The sequence below is a fragment of the Dermacentor albipictus genome, chromosome 6 (genome assembly GCF_038994185.2).
Source record: "Dermacentor albipictus isolate Rhodes 1998 colony chromosome 6, USDA_Dalb.pri_finalv2, whole genome shotgun sequence".
Lineage (NCBI taxonomy): Eukaryota > Metazoa > Arthropoda > Arachnida > Ixodida > Ixodidae > Dermacentor > Dermacentor albipictus.
The window spans coordinates 20,544,124-20,559,517 of record NC_091826.1 but is presented as its reverse complement, the minus strand read 5'-3'; the positions used below and the strand labels follow the sequence as shown (position 1 = coordinate 20,559,517).

The 15,394-nt window shown below is 47.6% G+C and overlaps 1 long non-coding RNA gene across 2 annotated transcripts; it reads left to right on the top strand.

Moving 5' to 3' along the window:
- Positions 1-7,460: 7,460 nt before the first annotated feature.
- Positions 7,461-9,858, top strand: LOC135921021 (uncharacterized). 2 transcript variants are annotated; one of them, XR_010570411.1, is made up of 4 exons: positions 7,461-7,631; positions 7,884-8,063; positions 8,340-8,535; positions 8,856-9,858. It is a non-coding gene; the product is annotated as an uncharacterized lncRNA (long non-coding RNA). The 2 variants fall into 2 exon arrangements; XR_010570412.1 differs by having other exon boundaries at positions 7,881-8,063.
- Positions 9,859-15,394: the final 5,536 nt, after the last annotated feature.

Sequence of the window (15,394 nt, the reverse complement as noted above, 5' to 3'; positions counted from 1 at the left end):
TCGAGCGAGCAATGCACCTAGACGCCTAATGATTACACCAACAAACGCAACAGCCTTATTTATGCAATGTCTCCACCGCGCAATCCGCGAGACGGCCGGAGTATCCGTGGCGGGAAACCAGGGAACATAAAGAAAGCATTGCAAGGTGATAATTTTACCAGGTTCGATTGTTTGTTTACGCAAAGCAGGGGTCTAAAGAACTTAGTCTAAAAAACTTAAAGAACACACACACACACACACACACACACACACACACACACACACACACACACAAACGCGCGCGCGCGTATGTCCGCACGTGTCCGTCTAGATAGAATGGGCAGTATTTGCCTTTAAACGCTACTTTCTGAATGTCACTCGAACAAGCTCGGCTCAATTTCAGTTTGTTTATTCAGACATACATTGCCTGGGTTGAAAGGACTAAAGGCAGATGAGCTCTGCCTGACTAAGGTCCCTCCACCCATACATTTGCTCAGAAGCAGTTAGAATAAAAAAATTAAAAAAAGACGAACTATTACATCAATCGTGCACGGTTAATTAATTAGCCAGTTCACTTACATTTCACTTAAATTACCTTACATTTTTGCAAACAATTTTGCGAGGCCTTCTTGAAGTTCGCTGATATGAAGTTTCGTAGTATTCGTCAGCGATCGCACTTTCGAAGACACGACCAGGGAGCGTCCTCACCTGTCAGTTTCGATATTCTCACCACTTCGTGCTTCCCTGTATAGGCTGACAGCAAGAGTGAGGAAGTTCCACCTGGTTCGCCTCCCTGGCTTTCCACTTCAATGGATAGATAGATAAATAAATAAATAAATAAATAAATAAATAAATAAATAAATAAATAAATAAATATGGAAGGATGGACGGGCGCCTGTCTTTCAAACATAGAAAAGAGCCCGAAGAAGTAGACATACATAAACTTCATTATTGGGCAACTCCTATCCTGTGCTGTTCTGTCGTCTTGTCAGTTTGCGCTTTTCCTAGCAGTGAGTGTTCCCCAACTCGCCGAGTTCCCCTATTTTAATGACGTGTGTGTGTGTGTGTGTATGTATGTATGTATGTATGTATGTATGTATGTATGTATGTATGTATGTATGTATGTATGTATGTATGTATGTATGTATGTATGTATGTATGTATGTATGTATGTATGTATGTATGTATGTATGCAGTGGCGTAGCTAGGTCGTCTGGCACCAGGGGCCCATAGGTCTTCTGTCACCCCGACCCCTGGCTGTAGTCGAGGAAGGCGAGGAGATCGACAATTTCCGGGTGTCTTCAGACGTATATGACACCCCCCCTCCCTTTCTGGCCCTTTGCACCCGGGGCCCACGGCCCCCCGGCCCCCCCTGTAGCTACGCCACTGTATGTATGTATGTATGTATGTATGTATGTATGTATGTATGTATGTATGTATGTATGTATGTATGTATGTATGTATGTATGTATGTATGTATGTATGTATGTATGTATGTATGTATGTATGTATGTATGTATGTATGTATGTATGTATGTATTCGAGAGCCCAACAGCTCAATAGCACTCTCCAATAAAGGTCGAAAAAAATTAACCCGACAGGCCTTTCCCACAAGAAACACCGAGGCCGCATATACTGCCGGCACAAATCATTTCTCTAAACCAACAACTGCACCCCGGTCCCGCAGCTTCGCTTCCTCAAGCGCCGCGGCCGATCCGGCGGATCGCGAGGCGGCGCGGAGGCCCACCGTGGGCCTGCACCGAAAGACCGGGGCCTATATAGCTGCCGCTGGCATCGCGGCCGGCACCTGAGCGACGCGCCAAGCCATCATCGAACGACGCCCGCGCAAGCGACGAGACTTGGGAGAGTAGAGTATACCGCGCGCTTGTCCAAACGAGGCGGGCGCAGGGAGGCTGGAGAGAGGGGAGGGAAGGGAAGGGGAACCATTTGTGCTGCGTCATTTTACGCCCCTCTTGAAGCTGACGATCGGCCCTTGCGGTCGTTTACGCTCCCTCCCGCCGTCGCCGCCGCCGACGCGACCCGGCAGTTAGCTTCGCACAACGAGCGCCGAAACTCGACCGAGAGGAAGGAAGAACGCACAGCATATTTAAGCTAGACGCTATACGAAACGCTGCGCGCGCGCGCGGTTGATACGCGGTGGGCCGACCGCCCCCCTTTCTTCTCCCGCTGATGGGGACGTCGCAGACAACGGAGGGGTGCCCTCCGCCGCCGCAGCGCCAGCCGAGGCTCGTACGTGGGTGCTTTGCTATCGGGAGCCCAACTTGGAGGCTGCAGCAAAGGGACTCGGAGATGGTGCGCCCAGTGGTCTCCTTTTTTTTGCCCCTCCCATTTTCGCTCCTCTCCGTTGCCGTATTTTTTTGCGTTCGCGTATGCATCCTGACGAGAGATTGGCCTTCCGCTTTCTTTTTTCTACTTCTTTCCTCTTTCCCACCGTTCGTTTCTCTCTGAAATTGTAGTTTATTTCTCCCTCAGGAGGTCTCTCGATCCTCCGTTTGGTACTCTACGTTATACCCAAGACGGCGTCATCTCCCTTCTCCGCACTGTGCTGCATCCCCCCTTTCTTCGGTCAGCGTCGGAGGCATCCTTTCATCGCGTCCCCCCCTCTCCCTTCATTCGCCCAAGGTGATTCGCCCCCCCCCCCCCCAGCACCTCTGTGTGCGCGCAAGTGCTCACGGTTTGCTTTGCGGATACGCGCGGAATCTCGCAGCGACCCGCCGGCTACTGCCTAAACACACACTGCACCTATCCCATGCAGGGCCCACTGTGCGCGGCCCTAATGACTTCGCCCTCGTCGTCGGCCACTCAACTGCACGTGGGAAAAAAAATAAAGCGGTGCGTGTTATTCGGCGCCAGCTGCCCCGGCTGGATATCTGCGCCGCATCGTGGCGGGGACAGAAAAGCTCGCTTAAGATGCGCGCGTCTGCATGCGTGTGTCATGGGTGGGTGTAACTGCGCATGTGCGTGTGTGTGCGGCTCGGCGTGACCGTGCGTTTGAGCGCGTGTGCGCGCGTCTGTGCGCACGTGGGAATCTACGTGTGCGAGCGCGTATCTAGACGCGCTGCCCAAACGACGGACGTCGAAACCCGATTGTCCACAAGGCTCCCGCGCGTGAAACAGATGAATCTATCCGTTCAATCCATCCGTTCATCCACCCAACCACCGAGCACCAACCATCTATCTATCTATCTATCTATCTATCTATCTATCTATCTATCTATCTATCTATCTATCTATCTATCTATCTATCTATCTATCCGTCCGTCCGTCCGTCCGTCCGTCCGTCCGTCCTACTTAATGATGATGATAACAATGTGTTTATAGGCCTTCAAGATGAGGCACGTACCCACGGTGGGAGATGAACCAGCAGGATTTGGGAGTTTCAACGCATTGATTCTTATAGGAACGAATGATAATGATAATGAATAGGAACGAATGGATAACTAGAAATTTTGAAAATCTTGAGAGGATATGATTATTTGTCAGCGAATTCGAACCAGATGAACAGATGAAATTGCTTGTCCGTGTTCCTCTTTCCCATTCCGCAGCCATGCGTAGGTCTGGTTGTTTGTCCATGCGCCTCTTTACTGAAGATATCTCGATGCCGATGAGTGGCGATATAAAGGATACAGAAAAAAAAAGAAAGCGGCAAAAGAACTGTTCTTATGTTTACGTGCTCTGACTGATGAAATATTTTATTGAAGGTTGTGTTTATAATGAAATGGGCCGAAATAGGTTGACTAATAATCATGTAAGGGCCACTTTACGTTTTTCAATTACTTACCTAAGCCCCTGCCCCTTTACGTCGCTGTGATCATCCCGGATTCTAAACCATTTTCGCGTATTTGGTCCTCTCTCTCTCACTCTCTCTCTCTCTGTGTGTGTGTGTGTGTGTGTGTGTGCACGCGCACGTGTTTGTGTGTTTGTGTGTGTGTGTGTGTGTGTGTGTGTGTGTGTGTGTGTGTGTGTGTGTTTGTGTGTTTGTGTGTGTGTGTGTGTGTGTGTGTGTGTGTGTGTGTGTGTGTGTGTGTGTGTGTGTGTGTGCAGCAAATTTTATGCAACGTTGCTAGATTGAGTCTTCGGTTCCTTAGGAACGCAATACAATCCGTATGTTTATCGATAAAAAAACTTAACCTGCCGACTATTGTCTGTGAAAAACTTAAGATGCCAGGGCGTAGCCTCCGAGATCGCACCGGCGTGCGCCCTGCGATCGCGGATGACCACGCCACGGGAATCTCGCGCGGGGAACTTTCACGTAGCCTTACCACCCGTTCTTAGTTTCTGAGTCCGTTCTGTCTCACCATTCCTTCGTTCACGGCAGGACTGACACTTCAGGTATTCTTATATGTGTAATTTATCAATTCAGCACGACTAAACTAAAGAGAAAACAAAATATTTGAGCTGTATTACGCTTTCACAATACGTAAAAGGCACTCTTAACGCCAGAAGAGTCTTGGCAAGCGAGACAATGCGCTAAACACGAGAGACAAGTGGCAACGCCGCATTCGAGTTACCGCACAGACTTGCCGTGACGTCATCGATATTGACGTCACGGCAATTGTTCTGTTCGGGGCCTAGGTAAGTTTTTATTTGTGTATAAATAACGATTCCATTGTATTCTAGACGAGCAAAAACCTGAACATAAGTTTCAAGAACATTTACTCAGTCACAACGGCCCAATATGCCTCGTATCCTGTGACGTCACAGTGACGTACCTGCGCTGGGGTGTCGACACGAAATTCGGAAATGAAACTTCTAGCTTCCTTTCTTTTCTCTTCTTGTTGTGAACCTATTCTCGCAAGGTTAGAGAAAATAAAGTTTTGAAATAGTACTTTATCAGTCTGGAACGGCTTAGTATGCTTTTCTTTTCGGTGTCCGCAAAAATCGGGTATTCACGAGCAGTAACATCATTGTCCCGCCGCTAAATACCTTGTAGTTTAAGGAGTCCTTAAAGCGGGACTTATTTAGTTGCCTCTACATTTTGCTTTCTTCTTCTTTTTTAACATGTTTTTTTACCACGCGAAACATTCGGTCTTCGCGGATTTGACCTGAACATTTGACTCCCTCTGATGACATAATTAGCATTCTACACTCGTTACGCCGATGTACTTCATTTGATTAGTTTTCCTACAAACTATAAAAGACTGGAACAGCTTGCCGCCATGTTCCGTGACTTTCAAAGATGCTGTTCTCATTTTAAATGCGGTAAACAAATTATTTAACGTTTTATGATGGTCGTCCTTTGTTATTTGATTAACATATCGATATGTATTGAGCTTATATATGAAGTTGAGAGTATGACGGAAGCCCGTCTGGTCGGGATGATACATACTTAAAAGGAAGAGGTCTGGACACCGACCAAAAATGGTTTAAAAGAGTTATTTACGTTTCGGCTCCCCCACGGGAGCCTTGTTCACAATGAAAGAAGCGGCAGAGCTGGCGCCCCTTTTTATGTGCGTCTCAAAACATGATTAAGGCACCTGGCATACATGGGCGGCAGATTGCCTTCGTTGCGATTAAGAGTGTGCGCCGTGGTTTGGATGATTAGGGACTCGAGATAAAGACGCGAAGAATGATTTCGCTCCTTCGCAATCACACGAGATTTCTCCCAGTTAATCTTATGTGATGTGGCTGCGCAGTGTTCGGCCAAGGCATTTGATGCAACGTGTCGTTTCTGGACGTCATTCATGTGTTGCTCAAGTCTTGTTTTGAAGTTGCCGGTTTCACCGACGTACACATATCGACAGTCGGTGAAACCGGCAACTTCAAAACAAGACTTGAGCAACACATGAATGACGTCCAGAAACGACACGTTGCATCAAATGCCTTGGCCGAACACTGCGCAGCCACATCACATAAGATTAACTGGGAGAAATCTCGTGTGATTGCGAAGGAGCGAAATCATTCTTCGCGTCTTTATCTCGAGTCCCTAATCATCCAAACCACGGCGCACACTCTTAATCGCAACGAAGGCAATCTGCCGCCCATGTATGCCAGGTGCCTTAATCATGTTTTGAGACGCACATAAAAAGGGGCGCCAGCTCTGCCGCTTCTTTCATTGTGAACAAGGCTCCCGTGGGGGAGCCGAAACGTAAATAACTCTTTTAAACCATTTTTGGTCGGTGTCCAGACCTCTTCCTTTTAAGTATGAGCTTATATATATGGTTGTTTACAAATGTGTGTATATTTCTGCAATAGTGGAGATCATTGTTTTACATACCGCAAATTGTATTTTGTTGCAAGTGCCCTTTCACCCACCTCATCTATATATCTGTGGATGTATTGAGGATGATATAAATTAAGATAAATAAATTGCTTTATGAGAGATGATCATGGGTACTGATCCTTCCAATACTGTATATTTGCAAGTGCCTTGAAGTTAAGATAGAATAAATAAATAAATAGTTATGTTAGTGTAAATGATCGGCATTGATCATTCCAATGCTGCAGCCATGACAGCAAGGCCGGTATCCGTGCTGTCACGTCCTTGGCTAGTTTCCTCCGATGGACAAAACGTTTACCCGTGCATTAACACCGAATAGTATTTATCTGTTTATGCCTATATGTCAAGTCCATCTATGTCTAAATAAATCCGAGCCTACTAAGCCTATGTCTGTTGCTCCACGGCAAATTCGGTTTCATAACGCACCGGAGAGGTGTTCAACAAAAGTCATTCTCGGATAGGTGAAAACGAGAAAGTTGAAACATAAACATTAAAAAGTAGTACAAGTGTGGCGCGAAGTCTGTCCGACGTCCTGGTTTAACAGTCGGTCGAACGTTTACGTTTCTCGCGAATAAATCAGAACACACATTGTGAACTTGCGAAACAGGTTAAACCTATGGCGCGTGCTCCGCGTACAGCTTCCATCATTTGAAATATCCGCGAGAAGAAAAGCCGACATCAGGCGCACGTGGACTTGCAGCCCCATCTAGCGGTGATGTTTGCACTTTGGCTGGTGCCGTGGAAACAAAACTGACTCCTTCAGCCAACGTTACCAGAACCAAACATTATCTCCGACTGAGCAGTAGACTGTGAGCTTCGGAGATTTAAAATCGTGAGCATAGCTGAGAGCGTTGTGAGCGCAAGAGCCTCGTGAACAGCTGCGATGCCTTCTTGCGTGCCTCAACGCCTGCCTACTGCGGTCTCGGAGGCTACCAAATCCTTGGATCTTTTGTCGATAGAGGGCGGCAGTCTTCTTGAAATTCATCGTTTGGTTGCGGCATGGTTACGCTCCCATAAGTAGCAAATTTACGCTTACGATAGACGGAAAAACAAACTATTGTACAATTTATACGCGCATACTCGTACTTCCCTGTAAATGTCGATTTCTAGTGCCGCAAGTGAAGAGACTAAATGCGAATGTGCATGATAAGGACTCGTGCTATGCCGCTTCAAGCCGCGCACGTAGCGCCCTCTGTCGCAGGTGACGGCGATTATAGTTTGGCAGCGAATGCGAAGTGGATGCGTTGACAACGTAAGGAAGCATGGCGCCGTTGTGCTGCGTTTATGTCTGTCACAACAACTACAGGAACACTGCTGGAAAACTGCCGCCGATCAAATTCTACCGTTTTCCTTGGAAATCGTACGAGACTGAAAGAAGACAGAGGTGGATCGCAGCTGTCCGCGGAGCAAGGTAAACACGTCTTACTATCGATTAATGCCGGTCTTATATTGCACGTTGAGCTTCTTGGTATATCACGATAAAGGCAAAGGCGTCGCGCATCAGAAACAGGACAAAACAACACAGACGACACACACCAAAGCGCCAAACGTGTGTGTCGTCTGCGTTCTTTTGACCTGTTTCTAATGGGCTGCGCCTTTTGCCTTTATAATGCGAGTCTGTGCGCCTGATGTATTCGGACATTATTTTCTTGCTCCCTAGCAGCCCAGAGGGAGAGCTGTGGCAACCGAAAATGAATGAAACGCGAATATGCAGTGCTCACTTCGTGGGAAATGAGAGAAGCAACCTCGCTGAGCACCCAGCGTACGTTCCAACTATATTCCCACCTTGCTACAGAAAGAGTGATGCCGTTTTCCCCCAGACGAAACTTGGAACATTTGAAAGGTAAGCAGAGGTTAGTTTCGTGCCGACTTTTACTAGTGTAACGTAATGATAATAATAATAGCGTAACGCGTGATAATAATCAGCATGATAAAGGCGAAATCGCAGCGCCTGCGACCAGTCATGGGCAACACTACGTAAGAGAAGTTTTCCGAGTACAAGTTTGGAAACAAACTTGGTGGAACCTTGAAAGTGAAACTTCGTAGCTTTGCCCCTGTGGTGCATTCGGGCACCTTATCACGCAGTAACGCTCATGCTTTCTGTCTTGTTCTCTTCTAGGGTTCAGCGACGTAGCGCGCTGCGACCAGTCATTGCTCCAACGTGTCAAACTGCTGCCTCCTTGAGTTCAGAGCACGACACAGCGGCACTGGAAGAACGCCACGAAACGTCAAACTTGGAAGCCACCGTTCCCTTCAGTCCCGGCTCGGCACGGGACACATCCGCCTCGGAAGAATGCAACAAGTTTGCGTCCGTGGTAAGACGCTCGTATTTTTACACAGTACGCAGTCGGTTTGTGTTCCAAACAGGCGCATCTTGAAATCTTATGGGCTAACATGTACTGTTGTGCTGATTACGTTCTGTTCCTATTTTCTATTCTGCGAAATATATTTTTCTGCACCTAACTAGTTCCTACTGATACACCTAACTAGTTCCTACTGATACAGATACGTTCACAGGTTTTTGTCCATGACTACTGTCCCAGATAACTTACAGCGCCTATAGTTTTGGTCTGTTTGATCATAACAACACAATAATAAGACGTGACAATAATGTCTGTTAATCTCACTGTTTCAGATGACTCTCACAGGGAACAGTTCGTTCAAGGAGCCATGTAGCTTGTTCCTTCCTGTGGTGTTGCAGTGTGATGCATCGACACAAGTTTCTCATATTGAAACTAGAGACAGCAGCGTGCAAGCAGAACCTGCAGTGAGGTCAACCGCCACTGGCCCAGAAGAGCGAAGCTGCATTTTCCTTGGATACAGCTCCCTTTGCGAAAGGAGAAACCCATTTACAGAACAGGCAAGCACGGCCAATAGTCGGCTTCGTGGAATTACCACCTACAACCGCTTACAACTTCACCACGTACATTAGCTCACATACCATGTATTTACAAATTCTTTTTGAACATAACATGCAGAATATGCGCAATTCGGCCTGTTCAAGTGCATTAACAGAAGAGGCGGACATGCGCGAAAAATCTCACTGTCCAAGTAGCTAACGAAAAAGATTCACTGAATAACTTTTTGAGTAACACTGTGCGCGGTGCCATGTCCCACAACGTTCTCCAGCATTTGGCCAACCCCGAGAAACTATATCGCCGCCCACCGAGCACATTTCGCAGGATAGAGGCGGTTCTTCGCCGAGCCCAGATCGGCCAGCTTCTGTCACCAGCAAGGCTACACCTCATCAACCCGCACTCACACCCGAGCCCTAAGTGCCCGGCATGCCCTGCCAGAGGAACGGCCGAACATCTGTGGAGCTGCTCTGCCTTTGACGCGGTCCGAGAAAGGACGCTACACTCCCTGGGCGCGAACCGACCTGGCACCCTGCCCAGTAGTGGATCGACCCGCCATCGCACATCGGGCCCAAGGTCTCACTCGAGCTTTGGCGGGCTTTTCTCGACTTTTCGGGGAAAAGGAAGGGCCTGGCTGCCTCCTTGCAGAGACTACCTCGGGACCACTCCAACCTCGAGGAAGAAGAGAGCACCGGTCCCCCTCCCCCATAGAGCACCCCTTTTCTGCCGCAAGGCTTCGGCTATTAAACGCAGAAATAAAGACGTCTTCTTTAAAAAAATTAACTTTTTGAGTAATTTAATTCTGGGCGCATGTTGGAATTAGGAAACTAAAGTCGAGCAACAGCTAGGTCATATACGTTTTGCAGAAGTCCAACGCTAGCTCACCTTTCAGGATGTCCGTCCAAATGTTCTACGAAATACATTGACCATAGCACGAACCACAAGAGCAGTCGCAGCATGAAATCCGAGGAAATACGAAATTGTACTCGAGCAAAGCGTCTGTTCCCGAATATAAATTTCAGTTATCGCGGATACTTCGTGCGATCACTACATTTGCATCCCAGATGGAAAGAAAAGGCGCAAGAATGTTTGGCTCTTTTGTGTATCCCCTGATCCGTCACCTGTACGAACGCTAAGCACCTTACTATACATTAATATCGGTTTTTAGTTTAATTCCCGCTGCCAAACTTCATGCCGTGGCCCACTACTGCACTGCCGCCCTTCGTTCGCGCGGCGCATCGACCTGCATCCCCCGAGAACCTAAGGGGAAATAGGTCACGTTGTACAATCTCAGAGGCCATTATGATGTCACAATTTTCCTAAAGATGGCAGCACCGCTTTGTGTCCCCCTCGAAGGTTCATAGCGTTGCAGAGGGTGGGAAAGCACACGCAGGGTATTTGCTCATCGATTGGTTCTTGACAAATGAGCATGTCCTCGTGACAGTACCCAGAATGACCCACGGGCACTCCTTCTCTTGTTTCTTCCGATTTTGGGAAAGTTCAGTTGCGGCCAAGTATTGGTTTTTTTTCGTGACTCGCTCTTCACCACGCTCTTGATTTATATCACACAAATGCCCCTCTTTTATGGTTAGAACCATTCTTTCATTCATTCATTCACTTGCAGTTTATTTCTTTTCTACTTTTTTTTTCTTTTCTGCGCGCAGGTGGTCAAGATGCCCTGTCGTCATTAATGACTGCCTGCTTTCGAGTTCTAATACCGCGACTGACGTCGGCATGCTAGCTACATGCGGTGCTACATTCTCAACATTCTGAGTAAATCGCGAATACCATTTTTGGCTACATATGTTGTGCAACTCGAATGGAACGTTTTGATAAACGGCTCATTCATTACTGCTGCTACATTGCTCCGCGTCAGTTAGATCCCAACATTGCAGAGCATCAGTGTAGTTTTAATGCGTTAGTAATCTTATGGTCGTCCACGCACTATTCAGGTGCGCCAGGTATCTATCTACGTATCTGTGCATGTTTGCATGGAACCGTTTTCCCGGATACCTGGGTCACTGGGTAGCTCGTGGTCGAATGGGCAGCGCGCATCGGGCTGTTCTGCTGAGTTCACGGAGGAAGGAAACTAAGGAGAGGGCCTACCCCCTCCGCGCGCTAGGAGAAAAGTGTGGCGGAAATGACGTATAGGTTCTCATTTTTTTGCTGCTTTTTTATTTTGTTTGCTGCATGGCCACGCCTTTTGGGCCACAATGGCGGCGTTGTTCTGATTTTTTGAGCGCTCACACGTGTTGCTCTGGTAGGTTTCGTGCCGTGGCAAAGGCGCTGTGTGGGCGGGTTTGCGTTAGTCACCGTGTCTTGTTGCGCTGTGTTACCTGCACCGTGCTCTGCCGGAGGTTGCGCGAGCGCGCGCGCTCCGCGCGCGAGACCACGCGCAGCGCGGCGTGGTTTCGCGAAAGATGTAAACAAGAGAGGAGGGTGGCACAAAAGGCGGAGCATCGCCATGAGCAACGCCAACTTCCGGCTTCACTTTTGCTTCACAAAGAGTGACGTCAGGGCCTCTCCTTAGTTTCCTTCCTCCGTGGCTGAGTTGGATCAGAGTTCGAAACCAACCATCGGAACAACTTGGGTCGGTGAGTATGCGGCAATGTGTATACAGGGTGTCCCCGCTAACTTTAGCCTAGCTGTTCGACGGAGAAACAATTGAGGTAGGATCTACCTCACGATGAGTGCCGAGGGCAATGCGTTAGCGTTGAATCCGTACGTAACGACACAACGTATCGCCACCGTCGAAACGAGTTATGTATGAGGCGTGTGCTGCAGCGGGACAATTCTCTTTCGCGCTTCCCACAGAACACTCGGCGCCATCTAGCCGCGAAGCCGCGAACGTGGCCTCCGAAATTCACGGCGCGCTGGAGTGTGCGAACACCGAGAAATGCGTCACGCTGCAGCCGGACTCCTCTATCGCGCGTCTGATAATAGTGATGACGATCTGTGACCGTTCCCTTTGAAACGGGCGGGTAAACTGTCACCCTGGTCTTTCTTGACACGCTGCGCCGTCTAGTGTCACTGTCGAGAAGTCCGTGCGTGGGCTCCGAGACTAGGGGCGTGGCGCGCCGGTGCCTGTGCACATCGAGAATTGTTCCTTCACTTGCCGCACAGTGAGTGACACATGCTCAGTGACCCAAGTTGGTGTGAGGTACACTGAAGTTTGTCCTGGACCCCCGGAAATTGTGTGATTATCGCAGAGATATGCGCGAAAGGAACTCGGTTGCTCCTGTCACTCGATCGGTACCAGATATAGCCGCGCGTAGCTACCTGTAGTACACTTCAGCACAGCAAAGGGATGAGACACCGTGAACTCAACCGTAAGCTGAGGGATAGCCTCCGAGTTTGCAGCGTTTTACAGCGCCAAAATCGGTAGTGGCGTCAACGTGAACATCCAAAATTAAATTTGAGCTGCGCTCCGTTGATTGTATAGTAGGCGGAGCGTGGTGGCCACCCGCCCCGCTCCGTCGTAGCCTTCGCAGTGCAAGGCACTGAAGAAAGACTGGAAGCGCCGTGAAGGGAATTACAGCAGATCTCTGCTCATAACTTCGCTTCTGCTGACCACGTTGAAGTACTTTTTGCGGCAAAGTATATTTGAAATGGTCCGTTTTAACGTCAAATGCATTTCTCGACTTCGATAAAAAGTGGTTGAGGAGTCCGGTCCTGAACCACTTTTGCAACTGGATTACAATACTTCGCATGTTCTTGTATGATGTTCTAGGGGTGCACGTGGCGTGATCGTGTATAAAATATGTGTTCGCTTCAATAAACTTCTCATTTGCGAGTCAGCACCTGTCCTGTCGTCTTCGTTTCTGTCCGTACGTTCTTGCGCCGTACATAAGATGAAGCTCGACGAACTTTCCAAAATGTCAGTTCTCTTAAGCCACCTAAGATGTCCTGTCTGTGAGCTGTTTCCTCACCATGATAATGTCCCTCATACCCTGGTCTTTCTTCAGATGTAGTCCATCTTAATGCTATATATTTCTTTAACATCCTGAACACACTATCTCGGCATCCTTACTTTAGTCACTCATGTCTACCGAATGTCGCTGTTTGTATACGCCACTCGCAGCCTGTCAGTTTAGTTCCCGAAATCCTGAAACATCCTTCCGGTAGGCCCCCGCTCTATAATTTATTTCCCGCTACACGACTCCGGAATTGATGCACAGTTGAACCCAAAAGCGTCACAGTTGTTCGCATGATAGCTCTGATCGTTCAGTTCCAATTCTTCGTATTACCCTAGGGAAAAAGATACGGACTTAATAATGAGAAGCTGAAGATTGTCAGGCTGATTTGCTACTTCAGGTGGCCGTAGAAAGATGGCTCCGGATATCTGGAGATCTTAGACCTCGCATGCTATTCCGATTGTTGGCTGACCAGGTTATCGAACTTACACTGAACCAAACACTGTAAATGAAACCTATTTTTCGCCAAAACGGATCGTTACCATTTTTTTTTGTCAATCCGTAATGAAACCGACAAAAGTAACGATTTTCGGTTTAGCTTGGCTACGTTTCCTTGAACTTTTCATCCATGCATTGCCCGTACTCGTGGCTCAAACCACTTAATGCCTAATTTGTAAATAATCACGACCTAATTGCTGTCGTCTCAGAAGTGGTAGCACCGTCTGCGCGATCATCAACGTGGCACCGTCAACGGTGCCACGTTGACGGTGCCACTGACGGTTGACGGTGCCGTTGACGATTGACGGCAGGTACGTTGGCAAATCAGTTGCGAATGTTTCAAACTGGTAACCGCCAAAAAGTAATCCGACACACACACACACACAATATATGTATATATATATATATCCCTATCAAGTTGTCCAGCGCTGTTTATTCCAAGAAAGGCAACACCCGGCCCAGCTCATGCGCGAAGTAGAACAGGGAAGATGATGATGGCTATGTACAATTGAAAACGACGAAGTTAATAGGGCTTACAATATATATATATATATATATATATATATATATATATATATATATATATATATATATATATATATATATATAAAGAACTTGAGTGGTGCTACAAGGTAAACAGAACAAGTATTTAATTTCGACAGTTTCGATCGGTGGACCGATCTTCATCAGGGTCTTCATCAGGGTTTTTTTTTTGTTTTGTAAACCCTGATGAAGATCGGTCCACCGATCGAAACTGTCGAAATTAAATACTTGTTCTGTTTACCTTGTAGCACCACTCAAGTTCTTTACGTTTGAAAGGTAGCCTGAAGAATCCCTCTTTGCCTACTATATATATATATATATATATATATATATATATATATATATATATATATATATATATATATATATATATATATATATATATATATATATATATATATCAGTTCGGCACTCTGGTTAGACAAACTTCGCAGAACCACAAATTAAGCTAGAATTTGTATTGATGACGTGTGACGTGTGTAGCAAGTTCTTATGAGCATCGTAAGACAGAATTTATAGCCTACGCGCACACGTGGGGCAGACGAAACACGAAAGCAATTCATGTGCATTGCTTCCCGCCTTCAATTTACTGGCGAGACCTTTCAATGAACTCCGCTGTGAACTTTAGTTCACCAAGGCGGCTGTAGCAGCGTAAACATCGCTTCACTTCGTCATTCGTAGCGCTTCTTTTCTTGAGCGTATATGCTTATGACGCACTGCTGACAAGCCGACAAACACCCGCAGCGATACATACACAAGCAGTGTTACTGATGGCATTTCTCTTTGCGCCATCGCACCGTGGAATTCTCGAAGCACGTAACAAAGGAAACTGGCCTTAGCAACTGCGATAGCGAAAGGAAAGCTTCGCAGCAGTAAAATAGGAAGAATAGAGAGAGAGAGGTGAAAGCCTTTCAACAAACAGGACAGAACAATATATGCACGCAGCAAGCGCTAGTTTCCAGTTGGGAGAAACGAAAGAGGCGAAAGACGTGCGCTGGCGCCGATCGCATAGTTATCCATCTTTCTAATCACGACATATTCAGTCGTTGGCCTTGCAGGCGCGTTGCTAACCACGTAAACAAGAGATCGCCGTATAGGAAGCTAGGTGAGACTCCTACATGGTGTGAGACACTGACTGCGTCTGCGCCCGTATGCTACCGCGTTTTTAAAGCGCAATTCAGGCGCCCGTTCCTGCGGCAAGCGTCAGCGTAGACGTAACCGAGCGAACGAGCACAGCGAAGGTGAGAGCGAACGCAGAGCCCAGCGGGGTGAGGCGGAAGGGCGAGAAGAAAAGCGTAGTGCGGCGGCGATGGCTACGAGATGGCGCCAGAGTAGCGCGCCGTCGTCTGTTTGCCGATGACGCC